Source organism: Schistocerca serialis, chromosome 4 (assembly GCF_023864345.2).
Source record: "Schistocerca serialis cubense isolate TAMUIC-IGC-003099 chromosome 4, iqSchSeri2.2, whole genome shotgun sequence".
Taxonomy (NCBI): domain Eukaryota; kingdom Metazoa; phylum Arthropoda; class Insecta; order Orthoptera; family Acrididae; genus Schistocerca; species Schistocerca serialis.
In genome coordinates, this window is record NC_064641.1 from 330,824,046 (window position 1) to 330,831,539 (window position 7,494).

General features: G+C 38.5%; 1 non-coding gene across 1 annotated transcript; it reads left to right on the forward strand.

Moving 5' to 3' along the window:
- The first annotated feature begins 426 nt into the window (after positions 1–426).
- Positions 427–501, forward strand: Trnas-cga (transfer RNA serine (anticodon CGA)). Its single transcript has one exon. It is a non-coding gene; the product is annotated as a tRNA-Ser (tRNA).
- The last annotated feature ends 6,993 nt before the right edge of the window (positions 502–7,494 follow it).

The window sequence follows — 7,494 nt, forward strand, 5'->3', positions numbered from 1 at the left end:
CGCCCGGTACTCACAGCTTTACTTCTGCTTCTACAGAAGCTCTCCTGCGAGAGCTTCTGTAAAGTTTGGAAAATAGGAGACGAGGTACTGGCAGAAGTAAATCTGTGAGTACCGGGCATGAGTCGTGCTTCGGTAGCTCAGTTGGTAGAGCACTTGCCCGCGAAAGGCAAAGGTCCCGAGTTCGAGTCTCGGTCGGGCACACAGTTTTAATCTGCCAGGAAGTTTCATATCAGCGCACACTCCGCTGCAGAGTGAAAATCTCATTCTGGAAACATCCCCCAGGCTGTGGCTAAGCCATGTCTCCGCAATATCCTTTCTTTCAGGAGTGCTAGTTCTGCAAGGTTCGCAGGAGAGCGTCTGTAAAGTTTGGAAGGTAGGAGACGAGGTACTGGCAGAAGTATAACTGTGAGTACCGGGCGTGAGACGTGCTTCGGTAGCTCAGTTGGTAGAGCACTTGCCCTCGAAAGGCAAAGGTCCCGAGTTCGAGTCTCGGTTGGGCACACAGTTTTAATCTGCCAGGAAGTTTCATATCAGCGCACACTCCGCTGCAGAGTGAAAATTTCATTCTGGAAACATCCATTTCTAAATCTCATCACCAATAGTCGACCTGGGCTGGATTGAAATGTACCTGATGGACTTGTTACTTAGGTGAAATGCAAAGACGAGTCCACTGAACACTCCTGGCCGACTCACTGTGCTGTTACTGCTTCTCTGCTTACAATACAATGCTCCGCGTCTTCTTTTATCCTATCGTGACATATAGTGACCAATTCTGCAATGTATAGAGGTTTCCGAATACTGTCAATGAGACAGTGTATATCATATTATAGTTTACCTAAACACACACACACACGTCATTTCGCTACATATTCCACATGCCACCTTCGAAATGAAAATTAATTGCTTAAATTAATAGTGCTACAGCGTGTTGTAGGAAGTCCCTTCAACAAACTTAGCGATGAAATGAAATGAAATGTCGTGTGGCTAGGGCCTCCCGTCGGGTAGACCGTTCGCCGGGTGCAGGTCTTTCGGGTTGACGCCACTTCGGCGACCTGCGCGTCGATGGGGATGAAATGATGATGATTAGGAGAACACAACACCCAGTCCCTGAGCGGAGAAAAATCTCCGACCCAGCCAGGAATCGAACCCGGGCCCTTAGAATTGACAGTCTGTCATGCTGACCACTCAGCTACCGGGGGCGGACAAACTTAGCGATATGTTGGCGATGGTTGCTCTTGTTGGAGCCTGCATCGAAATTCTGTTTAGGCTTCTGCTTCAGATTTCTCCTCAGTACGTAATTACACGGTTATTCAAGTTCACTTGCTCGAATGAGTTGTGTTGCACACTACCACACGAAACGTTTACTTCATAGTAAGCATTAACAACTTTTCATAAAGTTGATCAGAAACTGAATTTCCGTTCTATTGCAGTAGATACAACGCTGTATTTCTTGTGCGTCCTTGATAATTACGTTTGCCTGTTGTGACTCCTTGGCCCATTTCCAAACTCGTGTAGTTGAAAGCATCTTGCCATAAGTGTTGCTCGGGTCACAGCCTCGTCGTGGAGGCCTGCGTAATTGGTTTCTTAATTAGGGCGTAACAATCGGGCTCAACCACCGTGAAGCCGCAATATGCTACGTCGTTGCCGTATTTCCATCCTAAAGGGGAAGCCCCGCAAAATACGGCCGCCAAGACGGTAGGTGACTTTCACTTAATCCCTTTACGCTAAAACAGCTTCCGCTAGCAGTTGCTGCATACAGACGAGAGGCGAAACTAATTTCTGGACAATGTAATCATTGGAGCTGCAAACTGGTCGTAGCTAGTAAGTGACATCAGTTTGTGATAGTTGCTGTGAGACGACCATTTTGAAAGTCATACGCTGCCAATCACGTCGTAAAAACTTTGCAGCAAAAATTTAGTAATTTAAAAAATTGTATACCAAAACATAAAGACGGCAATCGGTCTATCATTTAGGTATTTTGAGAGTGGAACGCTCGTCATTCTAGGAATAATTGTTTGTGTACCTGGCATCCAAGTACGTGAAGTTTTTCTGTAAGCAAGCTCTGAAGTAAATACCTAAAGGTAAAGACACTGAAGGATTTTTGAGAAATGATATGGACTACATCACAAACTGATATTTCCTTATTTATAGATCTCTAGATCGTTGATGATTACAAATGTGTTGATTTATCGCGTTTACTAAAGCTGGTATGAATTCGGAGGAATTTTTAAATCCTGCGGATACTTATTGGGAATTTTAATAGTTATGGAATTGGATCTATGGTTCGATCGTAAAAATTTCGTTAGTCAAACTATCACGCAATAATTTTTCAGTTCGTTACTCTTTATGATCATTTTCCAGTATTGCTTTAAGTTTCTTTTCTCCCTGTCCTTTCTTAAAAAAGTTTAAAGATTCCGTTTCGTTGGATGACAGTCAAAGTAAAGTCGAATCAAAGTTGTATCTTGAATTACCTCTTTTAACAAATATAAGATTTGTTATGGTGGTAGCCTTATGGTGGTAGCCAATTGTGTTAGAAATATTTTTATTATATCTTTTCTTTGATTAATTGGTGATCCTTTTTCCGCTTTATTGTGTGCATCAACTTGGAGACATTGAAGTCCTTGTTTGAAGAGAGAAGAGGTCATTATGTATCTATAACATTTACGATACATTATGCCGTTATTATGAACCATCGCAGTATTGTCTGTGAATGTTATCTTTATCTTTGAGGGTCTTTACAATGATGTGAAATTCGCTTGTCCAGAATCATATGGAAGTTGCCAGTAATCAAGAAGCCATACTCCAACAACAAATGAACGCTGATTTATTTTCAGGATGCACCAACTGGATTAATATTAGGATGTAACCACCATTATTCGCCACGTTGGCTCTGACACAGACTTAAATGTGAGTACGCTACTATCCTCGATTGTGAGGACTAATGTATATATCGATGTAAATCTCATGTGTATACAATGATTAGAACTAGCGACTATCACATAACAAAATACACCACTTAATGCTATTTCATTCTTGTTCCCACAAAAAAAACACGCACAAAACATTACCCATAAAATAAGTAATTTCTTTAGTGACCTAGCACTTCCAGCCGTGGCGCATTTTGTTTTTTAGATAACAGTGAGAATACAATCGGCGTAAGACTGGATTACCATTTCCACTGCTCATATTAATATAGGGTGTATCTTAACCTTGCGTTCAATCGTTCTTAGCTCTTACTCATAATTTAAATTTTCTGTAAATGTGGTGGTCGTATGAAATGGTATTGTTGTTGAAAGCTAAATAATATCCATTAAATCGATTCAGTAATCTTCGCACGCTCCCGTTATTCTATTATTTCTTTTTAAGAGTCATTTAGGATGCCAGGGCAGCTTAATTGTATCCCCATTCTGTAAATGTGTGCCGTGTCACGTTAAGTTTAGCAAGGCGCTGAAAATGGGCTTCTGCTTCATGATATTGTAGCCTTTCTCCCCACGCCGTTAATTTCATTTTGCTCCGCATTTGGCACAACTCCATCTAGAGTTCTTGAGGCCAAATAATGGTCGAGGAAAAGTGTAAGACAGGCGAGGACCACCGTAATTTATGGCATTTGCTGGCCAGACAGCAGTTGCCCAGCAAATGAAAAAAAAAAGAAAGAAAGAGAAGTAACTTTTTCTTCCAACATCGAAGACCATGTGAGAGAACCCATGTTAGACGGTTGCAAAGGAACTTTAAGGCTTCATATAACCAGGATGCGTAACTCCTGCAATAAATAATTCTCTTTGACGCCACAATATATTTTATTTGTAGCTTTGAGTTATGTTGGGAGTGCCACTGTTACTTAGATATATTTACGAGACTTTTTGCAGTTTACGTATTAGTGAACAGTATTACGTCGTATATGAAGATCTGATGCGGCCTTTCCTTAGTGCAGTATACAAATATATAACTTTCTTAAGGAAGTGCACTATGATGTAGCTCGACAATGATTTCAGATTTCGAATGCCATTTACGACAGTTGAAACGTCCCATTAGAAAAATTAATGAATTACTGTGCTGATAAACTTCTTACATTATTTGATTTTCAAACAGCTGAGCAGAACTGAACGTACTCAGTCATTTCTCTCTTTACTTATTCTGATCAACACTAAACTGACACATAACATTTTTAGCGCAACGCAATCTGACTTTCAACAATCCCTACAAAAGAATGGCCCTGACTAACCTGTACCTTTCATGAATCACTTACCTCACAAAAATCTTCGTTACTCGAACTACCGCAACACAGCGAGCGCCAATACTGCCAGCTAAATAAAAGATTCAAACTACTGACGGCACTAACTACTGATAGGCATAGTTAGCAAATGAAAAACTTTGATAGAGAACAAACAATGTGTTTACCTGAATAATGTTCAAAAGTCATCATAAGTTCATGATAACCAATATTACAAATATACTCTTTCTGATGGACACATGTCCAGATCATCCGCTCTCAAAATTCTGCCATCTCTCTCCCCACATCCACCACTGCTGGCGACTCACCTCCAACTGCACAGCGATAGCGGCTGTTCACATCCGACTACCAACACTATAATAGCAAATATTCCAACAATGCAAACCAGCCACAGACTGCACACAGCACAATCAGTGATTTTCAAATAGAGCGCTATATGATGTTACCAACATAAAAACCTAAACAGCCTACTTACATAGCCCCCATGCTCCCCACAAAAAAATTTGCTAATAGTTTTAGGCAGTGGCCAATAATGATTTGATAAAATTTTTCATAATTACAATAACAGAGATATCAAATGCACACATTTATTGATACACTGTTGGTCAAAATCAAAAATTGTTCTCATAAAGACAGTCCTAATCATCCATCACAATAGTAATTACAGTTTCCTGTTTTTTTTTATCAAAGTCTGAGCAAGAAGAGAAAGTGCACACGGAAGTAGTGGATGTCCATGAAGTCTTGAAGAAGTAGTGTTGTTCTTCCAACGGAAAGACAGTGCTGTCTCTTGACATGCAGACAGGCAATGGGGCCACAACAGAGCAACCCACAAAAGAGTCAGCCGAAGTTTTGAAGAATATTGGTAGATAGGTCATCACAGAGCAGACCCACTGTAGTCCTGGTAGAGAGTATGGTATTGGTGGGCCATCACAGGTGCAGACCCACTGCAGTCCTTGTAGAGACAGCCAGCAGCCATCTGTTGCAACTGTGCAGGTGCACAATCACCATCGAAGAGTCTGTGGACAATATAGCAAGTCCATAAACCACCACTTGTGCACTCACAAAGTTTTTGGAATTGTCCTTAGAACCAGCAATGCAAAGTCCTTTGCTGCATTATTAATACACGTGCAAACACTAACAGTCCCAACTTCTCACATATTGTGCATATACTATGACCAACAGAAACGTGTGCAGTGAAATGTAACTTAATTTGAAAAACTGGTGTCTATACAGTTATAAATTTACAACGTAAGAATACAATTACAAAGGTACAAAATACATCATTAAAGAACATAATAGTACAGATAAAATTTGTAGTAAATTTGTAGTAATACAGGCTTTACAAAAGAATGGAAATGAACATGTTCATCAGTGTAACAGGAATTATGACATTCGCAAATACATAAAATATCAGTATAGCTTTCGAAAATAATGTCTACACATCTTTACAAAGTAAATAACATATTATAAATGCAAATTATATTTGAGGATAACAGTATTCCTCATCATAGTGAATGCAGTTTAGTATTAGAAAAATTCTACAACATAAATCTTATTAGCTAACCACATAAAGACAGGAAGAACACAAATACACAAGGGTACACAACCACATAGCGGAATAACATAAAAGGAGACGACAGGGTTTGTTTTGCTGCAGTATTTTGCTAACAAAATTTTATTTACTTCTTGGAGATCTCCCTTTGTTCATCATTATTCCCAAAAAGTCCTATCTATACCCGCTTTCTGTATTCTATTCATATCCTCTTTCAAAATAAGTATTCTTCATTGTATAGTACCATTTTTTTACAAACTTATTCCGTATAACTTCTTAATGCATTTCTTCTAATTCATCGCAACTCATTCTCTTATATAGTCTACCCTCTCTTAAGCTAACTTGATTCTACTGAGCTCAGATACATAAACTAAGGGACGAGGCAATGCAGCAGCAAAAAACAGTTAACACAAACAGCAATGGCAAAAAAATGCAAATTGGCAAAGCTAGCAGCAATAAATATAAATTAGCAAAGCAAATGCGACATTACAACTAATATGAGCTAATGTGCGGCAACAAGAAAAATAAATCAGTAGTAAAACTGGCATAACAGAGTAATACAAAGTGAAATTCAGTAGCACTATGCTTGGCAGTCAGTAGCAGCAAATGCAATAACTTATATCTAAACATGACAAACCCACAAGCAGAAAAAATAGTACTCTAAAGACAACAATGCAGATAAGGGAAATGTCTATTCTCATCTTAATGTCTATGTCATTAAAGTGTTGCACCACAACTTATTCTACAAAAAATTACAAAGTACTTGAAAATAAAATTATGTATGCAGTTACCGTTCTTAATCCCTTCTTATTGTTCTTTCTTATACAAGTGCTCCTTTTTTGAAGAATGTGGATCATAAAATTATTATTTAACAGATCTGTTGACAGAAAGTGTTTAAATTAGCAAATGCATTTAATATTATTTTATAAAAATAATGCTGCAGCACAGCTGGAAACCAGATATCAAATGAAATAAGCAACTATGTACAAAGCAAAGCATAAAAACATCATTCAATAGCCATGTGACATTTCATAAGTCAGTAGAAATTCTCTCAACTCTCGTAGAAAGACACTTGTCATAATCAGGTGTGCAGGTGTAAGAATATTTCCCATCTATTCATAAGCATTTCAGTAAGTAGCATGAAGTATGAGCTCAACAATATAAGCATACGTTCCCAAGTAATAACGTGTCATATTTGCGATGATTTCTACAAAGGAATGTCAATAGCGAGGTTAATGGCCTCTTTTTTCTCCACCTAATGGCTTTTTCTTCAGGCGACTGGCACAGCTGGGCGTCCATAATGCATTACGTGTTGGCCACTTACCTTTCTTACCGAAATATTTACGAAAGCAGTTTCGGCTACAGTGACAATCTCATATAAAAAAAAAACTTTGACAGCTCGAAAAACTACAGTAGAAATGCGTAGAAACGAAATCTCATGAATAGCAGTGTTGTGATACATTCACGTATGGACACACAAGTCATACCTATTAAAGTACGATTCTTGTTTTCCAACATCCTTTTTCACAAACCAGAGTCCCTAACCAGTACTCATTATTCCATACCTTATTACACATATACATATTCGTCGACATTTCTTCAATATTTCATCATAATAAATATGTGACATAATCAAATTCCTCATATAGCATCAGCTTATTGCTAATAAACATACCTCAACAGCATAATACACATTGTCCTCGTAATAATA